Below are 20,122 nucleotides of genomic sequence, written 5' to 3'. Positions count from 1 at the left end.
CCACATTGGATCAAGTGGATTCAGCTGAACCCGCTTCGTCAAAAAATTCGGTAATATATATGTGTAAATTATATTAAGAAACGAACATGTAGATAAAATGAATCCGTTTGAAGCAAACAATGACTGTAAGTTCAGTGGTGAAGCGGGGTCAATTTTAGGCAGAAGACGCAGGTTTGATTCGTGCTATGCGCGTTCTCCTACAAAGTACTTTTAATGTTCTGAAATCACGTGCTCTAGTTTGTGCATTAGATGTTTCGAACAATTAATTCATTGTCATGGGATCATGGCCAACAAACCAGGGTCCTTATATATAGTTCCTACTTCCTACTATATTAGCTTTCTTTTTTATATTTGATGTTAAATGTTAAATTAGTTCAATCTAATATATATAGTTAGATTGGTTCCTTTTAAATTTATTGTTTGCGTCATATTAAAGTTGTTTCTAATTGTTATAATAATTTATGTCATATAGTTTATTACTTGTATATGGTAATTTTTAAAAGTTATTTGTGACTGCAAGTTTGTGTCTATGTTGTTTATTATATTATTCTAATACTTCTATACATTACATAGTTACATTTTTCTCCTTTTGTGGATTACGTGAAGGTGAGGTTAGTCTATATTATTATTTATTTATTTATTTATTAACTTGGTAAATTATGTATTTATCTTGTCTATGGTGTTTCGAATTGTTATTTTTATTAACTAAATATAAGAGTAAAACATAGGAATTAAAATTCAAGACTTTAAAGTAAACTTCATAGACTTTTAAAGGGTTAGAAACTGTTAGAGGTACTTAAATATATAAACTTAGCGGCACACATTTAAAAAATTATATTGTTCTGTCTAACTTTATTTTTATAAATAAATTTCAAAAAAATAATAATCTTAAAATGACTTTTTTTATTTTAAATGCATAATGAGGAAATAAAAAGAAGAGGTATATTCAAAATTCACTTTCATATACACAATAATCCCCATCATTAATTATCATTAAAGTAACAATATAGTATCTAATTGAACCCGCTTGAGTAAAATTATGGGTCCGCCACTGATCATATTTTATAGTTATCAGTTTATCTCAATCTCTATTTTAAAAGGCAGAATTGGGACTCGCCCCGGGACGGAGCACTCGTAAAACGCCCCTGGGCTTATGTGTGGGGCTTAGTTCTATGAGACTTACGCCTCGGCCATCGGGGCTTACGCCCCAGATATGCCCAACGCTCAACGTACTGGGCTCGCCTAACAGAATATTATGCAATTGGATGTAACTATCCTTGTAAATCCTCAAATTTCCATAATAAATCGTTGACTATTCAAAATTACTTTTTTCTTAATCATAAATCATTAAGTTGAGAGTATTTTATGTCATAATTAAAATAAAAATTATTGTACGTTATCCACTAAAACTGTTATGATATTTAATTTTAAATAAATCTTTCATTTAAAAAGCATACATTTATTAACTTTTTATGTCTTTACTGTATAATAGTCAATTATTTTCTAAATATTTTTTTTTACATTTACGAGATACAATACTTAATAATTTAATAGCTCAGTATTAGCTAGTAACTATTTAGAATAATTAGTTATCATGGTATTGTATGGTGAATTATGTGTCACTTTATTAACTTGTTGAAACTTAAAAATAAATGATGCTAGAGAATCATATTGAAATTGTGAATTATGTTTTTATATTAATTCTCTTTCAAGTAGAAAATATATTAAATAAAAGGAGTATTTAAGAAAAATATTAAATTATAATATCGAAATTCTTTCAAGATTCATTACTGTTGACCCAAAATGTCATATTTAAATTAAATAATCATCTCAATATTTTAAGACCTTGAAAAACGGTATCAATAATTTCTCAATTTGCGTGCGCAGTCCGTATAATTTTCCGGAAGGTTTTTATGTGAAAAATGGATTAAATTATGAATTAGACCTTTAAAACTCAACTGAGTTGACTTCGGTCAATATTTTGAGCAAACGAACCCGGATCCGAGTTTTGACCATTCCAGTAGTTCCATATCATAATTTGGGACTTGGTCATATGCCTGAAATCGAATTCGGAGGTCCCTAGTGTTACAACCCATATCCACATGTGTTAGTTCATGCCATATATTAGTTAACATAAATCCAAAAAGGAATTATCTTTGAGATGATAAGAAGTCATTCCTATTGGTCTTAAGTGATACAAGAGTGTATAAGGGTGATTAACAAGTATTAGAAGTTAAACGAATCAAGGATGTTGTAACTCGTATTTTCAGGTAAACCTAGAGGTTATTAATACACTCAAGAGGTCATGTATTAAGCTATTTGAATCATATAATATCCGTATCATAAGTCTTGAAGTCAAATGAGTTATGAAACAAAAGTCGACAAACGTTGTCGCAACTTAGGTTCATAATTTTACTTAAACATTAGGTTAAATGTTTCTAAGCTTTTCTCCTAATTTACAAGGAATTACGGGGTGATCTACCCACAAAATTAAAGATCTATGATTCTAGTTTCCAACTCATTAAACCGTTCATCGATACGATCTCGGAGTAGAGAGATATTCGCATTTTCGCGAGACTGCGCCAAGCACCTCTCTATGGGGCCCACTAAGGCGGTTTAAGATATTTGGACCTATATAGGATGCCTCCAACCCATTTTAAGTCATTTATTCTCACTATTTTCAGACCTTAGAACCCTAGGAACATCCTCTCAAGGTTCTCTCAAGATTCAAGACCCAAAAAAAGGGCAAACAACACAAATCAAGTGTCGGGAATTCCGTGGCGCTAGTAAGTCTCTTGTTCTTCTTGTTGTTGCTCATTTTTGTGTCGTTCCAGCTCGTGTGGGAGGTTTTTTTAAAGGGTTTATGTTCTGTAAATACTCCCTCATGTTCTTAATATCAATCCTAGGTGATTTCAAGCCTTCTAAAGTGATTCTAGTGCCGAAAAACACTAATTGATCGCTAGTTTCGCTTTTTTGTTGTTGTGGCAGCATTGGAGGGATATTTCATGGAAATTTAAGGTCAAATTGGAGTTTTTATTTCTGTATAAAGGTAAGGAACCTCTTACTCTATATGTATTTAAGATTATCCAAGTTGCGGCTAAGACATTGAAGCTAGAACTTGTGAAATATATATCGAAAGACTTGGTAGTAATGTTATTGTTTTGTGGACTGTTTTGCGTTGCTGTTGGGCTGTGTATTTTACTACTGTTTTGTGGAGTTTTTCAGGAGGAAGGGTGTGTAGAAACACCATATATATGTAGGGTTGTGGGATGATAGTTATTCGTAACATTTCCGGGTCGTTTGACACGACTACGGTGGTCGTCGTATGTATGGAGTGATTAGGCTGTGCGTGGACTATTTTGGGAGGCTCAATATGTTTATTATTGATGTTGTTTGGGCTGTTTGGTGATTGTTTTGAATGGTGTGAAGTCATATATATAGGGGAGGTGCTGTCCGTTTCATCGTAAAATAGGTTGTGGTCGATACATAATAGTTATGACGCTTAAATGATAACGATAATATCGTTTCTCTTATTGTAGACTAAGGAGTTTTGACAATTGCATAGCTTGAGATTGGGGCAGTATATACAAGGTATGTGAGGCTATCCCTTTCCTTCTTTTGCACGACTCCGATTGTACATAATGTAATGAACGAGCTTCCAAGATACTCTACTCTTAGAAGCTAGCAGTACTTACATTGTTTTCCCTCTTATGGAACGATTGATGTTAATGTTGCTTCTCTTATTCTTATGTTATCAATGTTGTTGGTACTTCCTAATTCTTATAAGGTTCATAGTGAAGAGTTAGTCCTAATAACGTGTACAGAGGATACCGACCTTACGTCACTCCGAAAGGTTTAGAATGTGATTCCATGAGTCGAGCATGCATTATATATATGTATCTATTTTACTCTACCGAGCCACGCTATAGTTGGCCGGGTACGACACCTATTGTGCAACCACTGATCAGTTGGGTTTTACCGAGCTCCACGTGGCCGGGTACGATTCTACCGAGCCTATTATGGCCGGGTACGATATGATGATGATGATGCCCACAGAGGCGAATGCTTTAAAGGTTTATGTATTTATACATATGTATCATGCATTTCATGTAAGTAGCCCTCAGAGGTACTAAGATGTTACAGGTTGTATATTCTCTATCCTTGCTTACATTACTGATCGTATTTATGGTTCCTTGCCTTACATACTCAGTACTTTATTCGTACTGACGTCCTTTTATTTGTGGACGCTGCATGTCGTGCTGCAGGTCCTGATAGACAGGCAGGTGCAGCTCCCCCACCACAGTAGACTGTCCAGTTCAGCGGTGATTGGCGAGATCCCTTCTCCGGACTTGCCTTGGTCTTGGTATGCAATTTTTGTTATAGACATTATGGGTATGTCGGGGCCCTGTTCCGGCTATGTTGCAACACTTATGTTCTTTTAGAGGCTCATAGACAGGTGTCGGCTCATGTATAGTTTGGTATGCCTTGTCGGCTAGTTTTTGTTGTATAGTCTTTCATAGTAGCGTGGTAGCTCGTACCTTATATGTAATTTCTTGATTGTCTGGTCATCCCCTGCTATGTATGTTCATGCCATTATATTTTATTGTTGGTTGTCCATGATCCAGGTCTTTTATTTATATTGATCTCGTCAACCCTAAAAGATAATAAAAAAAGTTAGATAAAATGTACGTTGGTGCTCGGCAAGTATGGTCGGGTGCTAGTCATGGCCCTCCAGTTTGGGTCGTGACAAACTTGGTATCAGAGCAAGTCTGTCCTAGGGATTGTCTATGAGCCATGTCTAGTAGAGTCTTGATTATGGATGTGTAGCGCGCCACATTTATAATCAGGAGGCTACATGACATCTAGGGTTGTTACCTTCTTCCTGAATCTAGATCGTGCGTAGAGTTGAGTCGTAAGTGTTCGTCTCTAATATTCACCTTGTTTTCTTTCAGTGATGCCTTCGACTAGGAAGCAAACGATTAGTAGACGGCTTGATACAGCAGCGGGAGAGGGTATCAGTCAGGTGCCCCAAGCCAGAGCAGGACAAAGTGAGGCTTAGAGTGAGATGCCCTCTCATACCTCATCTACTCCATCTCCTCTAGAGGATATTAGAAGGCACCCAGCGCCTCCAGTTCCTCCGTCTGGCACTACAGACCAGGATATGTGGAGTGCTTTGCAGTTGTTGACTAGCTTGGTAGTTGCTCAGGCTCAGAGGCAGAATACAGGTGCTGCTGAGAAACCAGTTAGTACAAGAGTTCGTGATTTTATTAATTTAGACCCTCCAGTGTTTACCGGATCAGACCCCAAGGAGGACCCACAGACTTTTATTGACCAGGTTCATCGTACACTTCGGGTTATGCATGTTAGTGATACAGAGGCAGTAGAGTTGGCTTCTTATCGGCTACGGGATTTAGCGGTTCTCTGGTATGATAGTTGGGAGAGATCCAGGGGTCCGAACCCTCCTCCAGCTGTGTGGAAGGAATTTTCTGAGGCCTTTCTTCGTCACTACTTGCCAGTTGAGATACGACGAGCTAGAGCTGATAAGTTCTTGAACCTTAGACAAGGTAATATGAGTGTGCGAGAGTACAGTATGCAGTTTGATTCTTTGGCAAGGTATGCTCCCCATATGGTGGCCGAGATGAGTGATAGGGTGCATATGTTCGTGAATGGGTTGGGACCACATCTGATAAATGAGTGTACGACAGCCTCCTTGGTGGAGGGCATGGATATTTCCCGTATTCAAGCTTATGCCCAGACCCTAGAGGATCGTAAGCGCCAAAGAATTGGCCGAGACCTACAACACCATCAGAAGTCCGCAGCTTCCTAGGGCTAGCAGGATATTATAGGCGGTTTGTGGAAGGGTTTTCCTCTATATCATCACCATTGACTAAGTTAACACAGAAAGCTACCAAGTTCCAGTGGTCTGACACTTGTGAACGTAGTTTTCAGGAGCTGAAGAATCGATTGACATCCGCACCAGTGCTCACTCTCCCTGAAGGAATAGAAGGTTATGTGGTATATTGTGATGCCTTAGGTATAGGTTTGGGGTGCGTATTGATGCACCGTGGGAAGATGATTGCTTATGAATCAAGACAATTGAAGAAGCATGAAATTTTTTATCCAACCCATGATTTGGAATTGGCTGCAGTAATATATGCTTTGAAGATATGGTGGCACTACTTATACGGCATCCATGTTGACATCTACATAGATCACAAGAGTTTACAATACATCTTCAAGCAGAAAGAGTTGAATTTGAGGCAGCGTAGGTGGCTTGAATTACTGAAAGACTACGACGTCGAGATATTGTATCATGATGTCAAGGAGCAGTATTGGTGGGATAACATGAAGAAGTATATTGCAGAATTTGTAGCCCAGTGTCCCAATTGTCAACATGTAAAGATAAAACATCAGAAACCCGGTGGATTGCTTCAGAATATAGAGATTCCGACCTGGAAATGGGAGGTGATTAATATGGACTTCATTATTGGATCACCTCGCTCTTATCACAAGTTTGACTCCATCTGGGTGATAATTGATCGACTTACAAAATGTGCCCATTTTCTGCCAGTTAAGACAACTTACACGGCTAAAAATTATGCGAAGTTGTATATCAAGGAGATTGTTAGGCTTCATGGTGTGCTGGTATCTATTATATCAGACCGAGAAGCTCAATTTACAGCTAACCTTTGGAGGTCTTTTCAGAAGGGTTTAGGCACACAAGTGAATCTCAGCACTGCATTTCATCCGCAGACTGACGGACAGGATGAACGTACCATTCAGACACTGGAAGATATGCTACGAGCATGTGTTCTAGATTTTAAGGGAAATTGGGATGACCATCTTCCACTCATAGAATTCGCCTACAATAATAGCTACCATTCCAGTATTAAAATGGCCCCATACGAGGCACTATACGGGAGAAGATGTAGATCACCAGTTGGATGGTTCGAAGTCGGTGAAACAGAATTATATGGGCCAGATTTGATTCACCAAGCTATTGAGAAGGTGAAAGTGATACAGGAGCGATTGAGGACGGCACAAAGCAGGCAAAAATCTTATTCTGATGTCCGACGTCGTGATCTAGAGTTTGAGGTTGGTGATTGGGTTTTCCTGAGGATCTCACCAATGAAGGGTATTATGCGTTTTGGGAAGAAAGGTAAGCTGAGTCCAAGGTATATCGGGCCGTATAAAATTCTTCGACGGATTGGACAGGTTGCTTATGAGTTAGAATTGCCATCCGAATTGGAATTTGTCCACCCGGTATTCCATGTATCTATGTTGAGAAAATGTATTGGAGACCCTTCTCGAGTCGTCCTTATCAAAGATGTACAAGTTACAGAGGACCTATCATATGAAGAAGTGCCAGTGGCTATATTAGATCGACAAGTCCGCAAGCTGAGAACAAAAGATGTAGCTTCCGTCAAAGTATTGTGGAGGAACAAAAATATGGAAGAAATGACATGGGAAGCAGAAGAGGAGATGAAGTCTAAATACCCTTACCTATTCCAGAATGAAGATAACAAGGATGCTGGTGGAAGACAGGATACATTGGAAGGTGAAACGGCTCTATGAGGTAAGCAATAATTTGAGAATACTCCTCCTTAATACAAAATGGTGATATGTAGATAATGTAAATATGCATAATGCTTTGTGTAGCCTTGTGAAGCCATATGTTGGGCTTAATTGCTTGCAAGTTTTGCTAGTGACCATTTTATAGGGGAAAATTGATCGGAAATTTCCATTGGAATCCACGATGATTTAAACTCCCCATGAACCCTTACATTCGAGGACGAATGTTCCTAAGGGGGGGAGGGTGTTACAACCCATATCCACATGTGTTAGTTCATGCCATATATTAGTTAACATAAATCCAAGAAGGAATTATCTTTGAGATGATAAGAAGTCAATCCTATTGGTCTTAAGTGATACAAGAGTGTATAAGGGTGATTAACCAATATTAGAAGTTAAACGAATCAAGGATGTTGTAACTCGTATTTTCAGGTAATCTAGCGGTGCTTAATACACTCAAGAGGTCATTTATTAAGGTATTTTAATCATATAATATCCGTATCATAAGTCTTGAAGTCAAACGAGTTATGAAACAAAAGTCGACAAAAGTTGTCGCAACTTAGGTTCATAATTTTACTTAAACATTAGGTTAAATGTTTCTAAGCTTTTCTCCTAATTTACAAGGAATTACGGGGTGCTCTACCCACCAAATTAACGATCTATGAGTCTAGTTTCCAACTCATTAAACCGTTCATCGATACGATCTTGGAGTAGAGAGATATTCACGTTTTCGCGAGACTGCGCCAAGCACCTCTCTATGGGGCCCACTAAGGCGGTTTAAGATATTTGGACCTATATAGGATGCCTCCAACCCGTTTTAAGTCATTTCTTCTCACTATTTTCAGACCTTAGAACCCTAGGAACATCCTCTCAAGGTTCTCTCAAGATTCAAGACCCAAAAAAGGGCAAACAACACAAATCAAGTGTCGGGAATTCCGTGGCGCTAGTAAGTCTCTTGTTCTTCTTGTTGTTGCTCATTTTTGTGTCGTTCCAGCTCGTGTGGGAGGTTGTTTTAAAGGGTTTATGTTCTGTAAATACTCCCTCATGTTCTTAATATCAATCCTAGGTGATTTCAAGCCTTCTAAAGTGATTCTAGTGCCGAAAAACACTAATTGATCGCTAGTTTCGCTTTTTTGTTGTTGTGGCAGCATTGGAGGGATATTTCATGGAAATTTAAGGTCAAATTGGAGTTGTTCTTTCTGTATAAAGGTAAGGAACCTCTTACTCTATATGTATTTAAGATTATCCAAGTTGCGGCTAAGCCATTGAAGCTAGAACTTGTGAGATATATATCGAAAGGCTTGGTAGTAATGTTATTGTTTTGTGGACTGTTTTGCGTTGCTGTTGGGCTGCGTATTGTACTACTGTTTTGTGGAGTTTTGGAGTAGTAAGGGTGTGGAGAAACACCATATATATGTAGGGTTGTGGGATGATAGTTATTCGTAATATTTCCGGGTCGTTTGACACGACTACGGTAGTCGTCGTATGTATGGAGTGATTAGGCTGTGCGTGGACTATTTTGGGAGGCTCAATATGTTTATTATTGATGTTGTTTGGGCTGTTTGGTGATTGTTTTGAATGGTGTGAAGTCATATATATAGGGGAGGTGCTGTCCGTTTCATCGTAAAATAGGTTGTGGTCGATACATAATAGTTATGACGCTTAAATGATAACGATAGTATCGTTTCTCTTATTGTAGACTAAGGAGTTTTGACAATTGCATAGCTTGAGATTGGGGCAGTATATACAAGGTATGTGAGGCTATCCCTTTCCTTCTTTTGCACGACTCCGATTGTACATAATGTAATGAACGAGCTTCCAAGATACTCTACTCTTAGAAGCTAGCAGTACTTACATTGTTTTCCCTCTTATGGAACGATTGATGTTAATGTTGCTTCTCTTATTCTTATGTTATCAATGTTGTTGGTACTTCCTGATTCTTATAAGGTTCATAGTGAAGAGTTAGTCCTAATAACGTGTATAGAGGATACCGACCTTACGTCACTCCGAAAGGTTTAGAATGTGATTCCATGAGTCGAGCATGCATTATATATATGTATCTATTTTACTCTACCGAGCCACGCTATAGTTGGCCGGGTACGGCACCTATTGTGCAACCACTGATCAGTTGGGTTTTACCGAGCTCCACGTGGCCGGGTACGATTCTACCGAGCCTTATGATGGCCGGGTACAATATGATGATGATGATGCCCACAAAGGCGAATGTTTTAAAGGTTTATGTATTATTTATACATATGTATCATGCATTTCATGTCAGTAGACCTCAGAGGTACTAAGATGTTACAAGTTGTATATTCTTTATCCTTGCTTACATTACTGATCGTATTTATGGTTCCCTGCCTTACATACTCAGTACTTTATTCGTACTAACATCCTTTTATTTGTGGATGCTGCATGTCGTGCTGCAGGTCCTGATAGACAGGCAGGTGCAACTCCCCCACCACAGTAGGCTGTCCAGTTCAGCGGTGATTGGCGAGATCCCTTCTCCGGACTTGCCTTGGTCTTGGTATGCATTTTTGTTATAGACATTATGGGTATGTCGGGGCCCTGTTCCGGCTATGTTGCAGCACTTATGTTCATTTAGAGGCTCATAGACAAGTGTCGACTCATGTATAGTTTGGTATGCCTTGTCGGCTGGTTTTTGTTGTATAGTCTTTCATGGTAGCGTGGTAGCTCGTACCTTATATGTAATTTCTTGATTGTCTGGTCATCCCCTGGTATGTATGTTCATGCCATCATATTTTATTGTTGGTTGTCCATGATCCAGGTCTACCATTTATATTGATCTCGTCAACCCTAAAAGATAATAAAAAAAAGTTAGATAAAATGTACGTTGGTGCTCGGCAAGTATGGTCGGGTGCTAGTCATGGCCCTCCAATTTGGGTCATGACACCTAGATCAAATTATCTCCATTTAACGGAATCTAGAAATCTAAGGATAAAGATTTCTTAAGTTTGACCGGAGATTTGACTTTTGAGCAAACGACCCCGGAATAGAATTTTGATGATTCCAATAGCTTCGTATAGTGATTTTGGACTTAGTCGCATGTTAGGATTTGGATTTGGAAGTCTGTAGGATAATTCAGAGCATTTTGGCGAAAGTTGGAAAATAGAAGATTTTTTGAAAGTTTGACCGAGGGTTGACTTTTTGATATCGGGGTCAGAATCCGATTCTGAAAATTGGAACAGCTCCATTATGTCATTTATGACTTGTGTGCAAACTCTTAAGTTATTTCGGATTGGTTTGTTATGTTTCTGTGCTAATATAGAAGTTGGAAGATTTGAAAACTCATAATTCAATTCGATGCACGATTCGTAATTTCGGCATTGTTTTACGTGGTTTGAAGCCTCGATTAAGCTCATATTGTATTTTTGGAAATGTTGGTATATTCGGACAAGTTCCCGAGTGGCTCGGATGAGTTTCGGATGGGGTTCGGATCGAAGTTGCTGAAATTTCTGCTGCAGAAGCTTTGGACAGCGCTGTGCAATCGTGGAGCCTACTTCGGAAGCTAATATCTCAAAATATATAAGGAATCTAAAAATTTACAAAACATGAGAGTTGTAGCTCTTTCATTCTAGTTTTTAGAAAGCTAAACCATTAATAATTTGGATATATAAATAGAAAGTTATGATCAATTGAATAAGGGCTAGTAAAGCTATTTCTAGTAACCTTTTAGTGACGACTTTTAGTGACGAAAATGACTTTTAATGACGGATGGGCAGAAATATTTAATCACAAAAATCTGTCGCTTTGCCATTTCGTTTTGGAATTTTTGGAGCTCGGCTCTTGGGCGATTTTGGGAGATTTTCACGTGAAAACATTGGGGTAAGTGTTCATTATCATATATTGATTATATTTCATGATTCCATACTCATTTACATCATGAATCCATGAATTTATGGAAAAATCAGACTTTAAGCAAATCATTCAAAAACGAAAATTTAAGATTTGAGAACTAATCCAATATCGGATTTTTGTAAAATTTGTATGGTTGGACTTGTGGTTGGATGGGGGTTCATATTCCGTGACTTTTGTCGTATTCCGAGACATGGGCCCCACAGGCAATTTTTGGGTTAATTTCGGATTTTGTTGGAAAATTTGTATTTTCATATGGAATTAATTCCTATAATATGTATTGAATGAATCGAGTTAATTGTGACTAGATTCGGGACGTTTGGAGGCCGATTTGAGCGGCAAAGGCATTACGGAGTAGGATTTTGCACGGATTGAGGTAAGCAACGACTATAAATCTGGTCCTGAGGGTATGAAACCCCAGATATTGTGTCGTATGACTATTTTGGAGGTGACGCACATGCTAGGTGACAAGCGTCTGGGCGTACACCGTTGGGAATTGTGACTTGGTCCGTCCCGTAGCAACTATAAAATTGCGTATTTGACTGAAACTAAATGATACTTATGTGTTTTGGAAAGAGTTTATATAAATTGGGCTGAATGCCAAGTTTGGGCCTTGTGCTAGAACTGTTTGGACCCTTAAGGGACTTTTACTTATTATCCCCTCACTGTTCTGATTGAAAATCTATATTCAGTCATGCTATACTTACTGATTTCATAATTCAGTCTTTATTACTCTGTTTTTGAAACATATGAAATGTTGTTTTGGGCTGAGCATCTTGTTTTACTGATAGCCCAAGTGGCTTGAGAGGCCGAGGGCCTGATCTATGAGGATATTTATGGGATCAGACTGCACGCCGCAACATGTTGTTACTGATTTATGACTGAGTGAGGCCGAAGGCCTGATCCGTGAGGATATTTATGGGATCGGGTTGCATGCTGCATCATGTTATTACTGATTTATGATTGAGTGAGGCCGAGGGCCGGAGTGATTTATGCCACAAGGTGGCTTGTTATAGCGCTTGGGCTGAAGGAGCCCCTCCGGAGTCTGTACACACCCCCACTAAGCGCAGGTACCTACTGAGTGCGAGTGCTGAGCGACTGGGAGGAATGAGTGAATGTGAGGAATGAGTGATTGTGAGGTTGGAGTGCATGGGATGATAGACTGACTGTTATTATGTGAAAATACATTTACTTCATTACTGTTGCATCACAGATGTCATATCACTGTTTTGAAAATTATTAAAAGATATTATTTACTGCTAAGTCAAATTTGATATCTGGTTTATTGAGTACGTATTGATGTGACTTAAACTGTTAAATTAAAAGTATGACTACTCTTATTTGAAAGTTATTGAGATAACTTATTGTATATCTCGTCACTACTTCTTAGTTCCTTATTTATTTCTGTTACTTACTGAGCTGGTGTACTCACGTTACCCTCTATACCTCTTGTACAGATCTAGATACTTCTGGTCACGGCGGTTGCTGATTGAGGAGTCAGACTCAGGAGACTATTGAGGTAGCTGCATGGCGTTCGCTGACCTTGACTCTCCTTTCCTTTCATGTTGTACTGTTCTATATTTCCAGACAGTGTTTTATCAGTCAGATGTTGTTATCATTTAGATGCTCATGCACTCAGTGACACCGGGTTTTGGGGATGGATTGTTTAGTACTTTTGGAGTTATATTCTATTCTAAAAGGTTTTATTTAATATTAACTGCTTCTGCCTTTATTTAAAAGTTCTATTGTGTTGAGATGTTGAGTTGAGACTTGCCTTATACCACGATAGGCGTCGTCACGACATGTCAGATTTTGGGTCGTGACAATTATTCCTTAAGAGATATATATATAAAAGATTTCGTATCGAATACATAACTTTTGTAGTTTGAGTTGTAATGACGTTGTAGCTAATTTGCATATTTATGATATATGTTATACTTTTCGTATTATTCATAGTTGAATTATGCTTTAAAATATTTTAAATATATTATTTGTTATAATTTTATGATTTTAATGTAATTTTTATAATTATTTTTAATTTTATACTATTTTAAAATTCTTGAAATTAGTAAAATTTAAAGATTTATGGGACTTACGCCTCATGTCTCAGGGCTTACGCCTCGCCTTGTCAGAGGTAAAACGCCTCGCCTCACGCCCCCGCCTTTTAAAATATTGATCTCATTACCCGTTATACAGTCTTTCAGTTAGTAGGTTTATGGTAATTGAGTATGCCGGTATTCAGTTACCAAATCTCCAATTTTCAGTGTATCCAAATTCCAATGACTTGTGATTATACAGTGATGCCTATGAGTGCCAATTTTCAGGGTCTGAGACCGCATTTTATTTATTCAGATAAACAGTTGGTTCATCATTCAAAAGAGGGAGTATTCATAACCTTACTTCCTATGTTTAGTTCAGTTATTAGTTGTCAGTTTCAGTTTCAGCATTTATAGTTCCATTTTTAGTTGTTTTACATACTAGTGCAATTCAAATATATTGACTTCTCTTTTTCCCGGGGCATGCATCTCACGATGCAGGTAATGATTTACACGTTGACGATTCAGAGCGCTAGGATTCCCGTACCAGCTGTTTGGTGATCCCTAGTTCTTTCGGGAAATTATAATTATCTTATAGTCTTCTTCAGACAGTCAATGTTTTCAGTACTTCATTAGAGGCTTCATAGACTAGAGTAACAGTTAGACAGAGTCCCATGCATTTAATGTTAAGCAATGTTGCTACATATATGTTTCAGACTTTTATTAGTGTTTTCGCATTTGATTTATATCATTTAGACTTTCAGTATATCAGCATGTGTTAGTTATCTTTCGCATTCAGTATGTTATGCTATCATATGTTAATTCAGCCAGCCAGTTGGTTCACCCGGTCATATGTAGTCAGGCACCAAGTGTCGTGTTACATCCAGGCCCAGGTTTGGGGCGTGACAGTTCTATAATTCTAAAGTGCTTTACAGAAGGACGTGGAGAAGAAGCAATCTTAAATACTACTCTGCTGCTATTGTTTGTAAATTTTAAATCATAAAATTATATGAACTCCAGCACCATATGCTAGATTTTTCCGCTTAAAGGTTTGGAACCCTATGATTCTTTCCTAGAGTTCCAACATACAGTGCTAAGATATCACATATATGAGAATTTTAAATTCCAAGAATAATTTTTGGAGTTTGAACACATAAATTTTTATGTCTGTGCCGGGGGAGTTATTTTTATCCAAATATTTTTTCGTATAAAAAAAGTGGCTAAATGCTAATAGCTTTTTATATACTGACTAAACTCTAAAAGGATGGGTTAAAGTGGTTATTTTCCAATTTCTCTCGCTAAATAATGGTCAATCACGACCCCAAATACCACCAACGGTCGTGATCGCACCTAACCTCCAAGACTAGGTAAACCATTATATGAGATAAATCAAATCAAACGAAACGAGATATAATTTAACTAAAATAGCATAACTAGCGGAATAAATCTTTAACAATAGAAAAACATAAGATACTACAATATCAAATCCTCCCAAACTTGGTAGTATGGAGTCATGAGCTCTAAAATAGAATACAAATAAGATCTCTCAATAATACAATACTCTTTGAATGCATCGATAAAAACATGAAAGATAGAGGAAGAGGACTCCAAGGGTCTGCGAGCGAACATCCAACACTACCTCAGATCTCCTCTGACAGCTACAAAGCTCACTCCTGAAGTCTGCTGCTGCCAACGTCTGAATCTGCATAAAATATGCAAAAATATAGTATGAGCATGAGACAAAGGGTACTCAGTAAGTACCAAGATTAACTTCAGTGAAGTAATGATGAGGTTCAAGTAATGTGATATTCACTAATCAAATAAACCTGTGTAGTTCATATTTATCCATAACAAGTCTATAACAAAAGATGCAATATCATTGAATATCATATTAAGAGATATCAAGAAAATATAGATAATTGAATCTCGACTAACAAGTCATCAACATATAACAGAGGCATCAAGTAGTATGTTAGGATTCAACATAGAAATCATATAGAATGTTTAACAATGCATAAAGGATTCACTTGCTTGGCCAAAGCTTTAATCTTTATGCTCATAACTCACCATCATCGGATTCTATATCAGAATCAACCAACATCAGTCAATTTATCATAAATTTGTGTCTACGCCATCAAGAGAGAAATAGAGGGCGACCCTAGGGGATTGACAAGCGCAAAACACACACTTAAATATGCTCGCTAGCCGAATATAGTAATTTATAATATCGTATCCACATGGATTAGAGTTAAACAATATTATCGTAGTTTGTAGCTAAATTGCTATGCAATATGATCAACAATTTAGAGTTTTGTGTTTAATACTAAAATTAAATAAGAGTCTAAACTATTGGCTAATGACAATCGACACAAGTAGTGAGTAAAGAAAGTTATCAATTGGGAGAAGATAGGGTTGATAGGATAGGTGCAAGACAAATGTTTGGGATCTAAATCTAGATAATTCACTTGTAATGTTCGAGTGAGTCTCTCGAATTCACTTGGTTATTAGTTCAATTGTTTAGAATAAACTCCTCTCTCGATTAAGTCTCAACCTCAAAAGATGAACTAAGTTAAACTCGGCAAAGATATGTAAGAATTCGTAGTGAGTTGGTCTTTAGGAGAACCTCTCTCGATTATCCTCCTAACTAGGTCTAATCAACAATTCTAATAGCCTCTTTCGATTACTTAGAAGAATTAATGAATTCAACCAACAAAATATAATTCAAGGATATCACAAGTTATGCCTCTCTCGACTAGTGCATATAGATGAGATGATTAAAACATCCAAAACGATTCAATACATAAAACTAGAGATAATATCCACAAACAAATATCAATACACCAAATCCATCAAACCTTAAATAGAACTACTCCATAGATATGGAGCAATTGATCATAAATATATTTAAGTTAAAAGAAAACATAAAATGATTCAAACTCTTGTCTTAAGTGAGGATTGAATGATAAAATCCTTGTACTTTTGCTTATCCACCTCCTCCTCATATTCCTTAGGTCTTAGATGTATAAAAGGCCAAAAAATAATATTTTTACATGTATTTATACTAAGTAGGGTCAGGCCCAAACTAAACAACCTTCTCCTACCCGAAATTGGATTGTTACTCTGTAAAAAATGCACAAGCGAGCCGCATGGGGCGATGTGCCACACGGTGTGGTAGTGGAGTTTATCAGGGAGCATGTAATTTGACTGGCAGCTACAATTTGGGCAGCCACGACATGCCACGCTGCCCCACGTGCCGCGACTGTGGGTTTTTCTCAGAGCTTGGCCTTTTGCTTGATTTTTGAAGTTCATACGTGGTTCTCGACCCCCAAATGCGATCTCGGCTTAATCCTTTGGGCTTTTACTCAGACTTCAAAGCTCTAAATCACTCAAATTTATTTCATAACATTTACATCACTCGGAATCACTCCTACAAGGCATGAAACACGCAATTAGTGCAAAATACTAGCGATTGACCCTCAAACTCAATTAAAGTGCAATAAGCGACTAAAACACAAGATTATATCCTACCATAAAACCCCCACAGTTAAACCATTGCTCATCCTCGAGCAATCAAACTATACTTTACATAGACACGACCTTATTAAACAACTCTCCTAACTTATCACACCAATAATATTTAAAATAGACGAAGCACAATAGTGTAACGTCCTAACATTAAAATTTGACTCACAAGTACCATGCATTATTTATAACCCGCTCACTTACTCTAACATAGAGGTCAATGACATTACCTTTCCTTCATGAATCAAGTTCCCTTACACAAACATTGAGAGTAGTCCACACACGAAAAATTTAAGAACAATTAGGAACTCAAGATAGAAAGAATTCACTCACTCTCAGAACAACATTCATATGCCACAAAAGATGCCCCATAGGCTTGCCCGTAGTGTACTACTCTACTAATTGAGCTCATTCAGTCAAGGATCAAGTAGGACTTTAATTGGTTGTAATGTAGGCTGCGAGATGGGTGAGATACATTTAGATATAAGAGTGACTACACTTCCCTAAGCACTTTAATACATACAGTTTTAACATTCAAAACCCCACACTTATGTCAAACTATAACTCCACCTTCACATCAATATGTATTAACTCCCTACTTCTTTAAACATAATTACATCAAGAGTTACCATTTATCAATGAATATTTTTCATAATAATACAACTATTATTTTCTTTTTCAATTGAAGTGGCTCTTACTTTTTCAAAACAATGCACCTTTCTCCTTATTTCATTAGTTTCACTCAAAAGCAAAACCAACCACCCCACACTTCAAATTTTACAAAGTTCATAACAATTGCAAGTGATCATGAGAGGTACAAGGTTCAAATAGATTGTCAATTCAAACAAATGGATAAGGCTTGTAATGTTGTTGCCAAAAAAAATAGGATTACATGCTCAAAGGAGTTAACTAAGATACATAACAATTAGGTAGGTAAAATCTTATAACTGGCTCAACAAAGAAACACCTATATCACTTCCAAGACTGAATAAAAGTACTATTTCACTTTGCAAACACACGTGGCAAGTTCTAGACATCAAATACAATTCACAAAATAACACAAAACCTCACACACACATGGCACATAATTCAATCAAGATCGGACCCATAAAGACACTCTAGTCAAAGCAGTTAAGCAAAGTTCAGATCATAAAATTTAATGTACTTATTCAAGAGTCAAAAATTGAGCCTAAGTGTCACAACCAAAGCACTCACTATTCTCAAGGCATAATAAAGTCAAGAGATATTGCCCCAATTTAAATCATAGCACAAGATTTCCTATTACTAACAAAAATAAAAACTAACTACACCCAGTTCAAACAAAACCCTTGGAAAAGAACCGCGACACAAATAAAAACCAAAGAGGAATTGTTACACTACCTAAAAAAAGAAAATCTTTTTGGTTTTTTTCCTTCGATTTTAATCCCTCAAGAAACCCGTCAAGTGATATCCATCATCGAAAAAATTCGAATTTTTTTAAATTTTAATGTTTTTTTTCATTTTTTAAACTACAACTACTAAACTAACAAAAACACATTACAACAAAACTAAAACTAACATACATACAATATACAGATACCCCCCACCCCATACTTTAAGTTGTGGTATGTCCCAATGACACACAATTAAAAAGCATAAGGTAGAGAAAACTTACCTGAATCTCTAGTCGGGGTCTGAGTGAAAGTCGGCTCCATTCCACGCGCCCGAACTAGTGCACACATCCATGCAGACAGCTTCTTCTCAGCCTTTCTTCTTCTTATCTACTTCATTTTTAGTTGCTCCCTACTTTGTTTTTTAGGTATCACCTCTTTTTGGATTGGAGTGGGATCTTTCAATATTTGCCTACTTCACAAGGTAACAGAATTTACCGTTTCATTGGGATTCTTTTCAGTATCAGCTGGTAGAGTACTTGAGATTCTCTTAGACAATATAGTTGCAATTTGCCCCACTTGTCTCTCCAAGTTTCGTAGACTTTTGCCAAGTTCTTTGATAACTGCAACATGAGCATATAACCTCTCATTCGTCTTGACAATTAGATCTTTTAACCCAGGTTGAATTGGTTGTTGAGGCTGAAGCTGCGGCCTTTGCTGATTTTGGAAGCCTAGGGCTCCTTGTCCCTGAAATCTTGAGTTATTTTGTTCTATGCATTTGTTGTATCCCCAGGTGAACTCCATGAAAAACCGGGGTGGTTCTGACCCATTACATTGAAATTATAATTCCCAACAGAACTAACTTACTCATTTGAGGACTGACTCTCATGAGTAGGGTGTCCTCTTCCACATATGTCACATGTTGCATGAGGCTCATTGTGTATCGAAGCTAAGGTCAACTTCCTTATTTCTTTGGCCATGGCATCAAGCTATACCTGCACAGATGTGTTAGAATCAACTTGGTAAACACCAGTTGATCTTCTTCTGTCAGCAATCTCAGAGAGCCACTGATTTGCATCTTCAGATAAATCATCTAGAATTGTGACTATCTCCTCTTGAGTCTTTTTTATCAAAGGGCCTCCAACTGCATTACTCAATATTCTCCGTGAGGCCGGTGTCAATCCATCTCAAAAGTCCTGGAGTTGCATCCAGAGTTCAATTCCTCTATGTTGACACTTTTGCACTATCTCCTTAAACCTCTCCCAAACTTCAAATGTAGTTTCAGTCTTGTTGTGGCAGAAGTTATGGATTTCTCTTCTAAGATTTCCCGTCTTAGCTGAGGAGAAATATTTAGCAAGAAATATTCTGGTCATCTCCTCCCATGTTCTAATTGATCACTGGGGCAAGCTTCGAAGCCAGTGCTTTGCATTATCTTTGAGTGTGAAGGGGAATGCCCTTAAATAAACTGTATCTTGTGACACATCATTATATTGAAAGGTGTTCATAATCTTCTCGAAGTCCATTAGATGGTTGTTTGGATCTTTATTTGGCTTTCCTTTGAAGACACAACAATTTTGAAGGGTTTAAAGCAGCCCATGCTTCAACTCGAAATTGTTAGATGCAACTGGAGGTGGTCTAACACTGGATAAGCCTTGGTTGTGGACCGGTCTAGCATAATCGCCAAGTGGTCTCCCAACACCGGGAGCTATGTTTCCGAGCAGCTCTGGAACCAAAGGCTGATTCTGA

This window comes from Nicotiana sylvestris, chromosome 10 (assembly GCF_000393655.2).
Source record: "Nicotiana sylvestris chromosome 10, ASM39365v2, whole genome shotgun sequence".
Classification (NCBI taxonomy): Eukaryota; Viridiplantae; Streptophyta; class Magnoliopsida; order Solanales; family Solanaceae; genus Nicotiana; species Nicotiana sylvestris.
Note: the sequence above shows the minus strand (reverse complement) of the source record.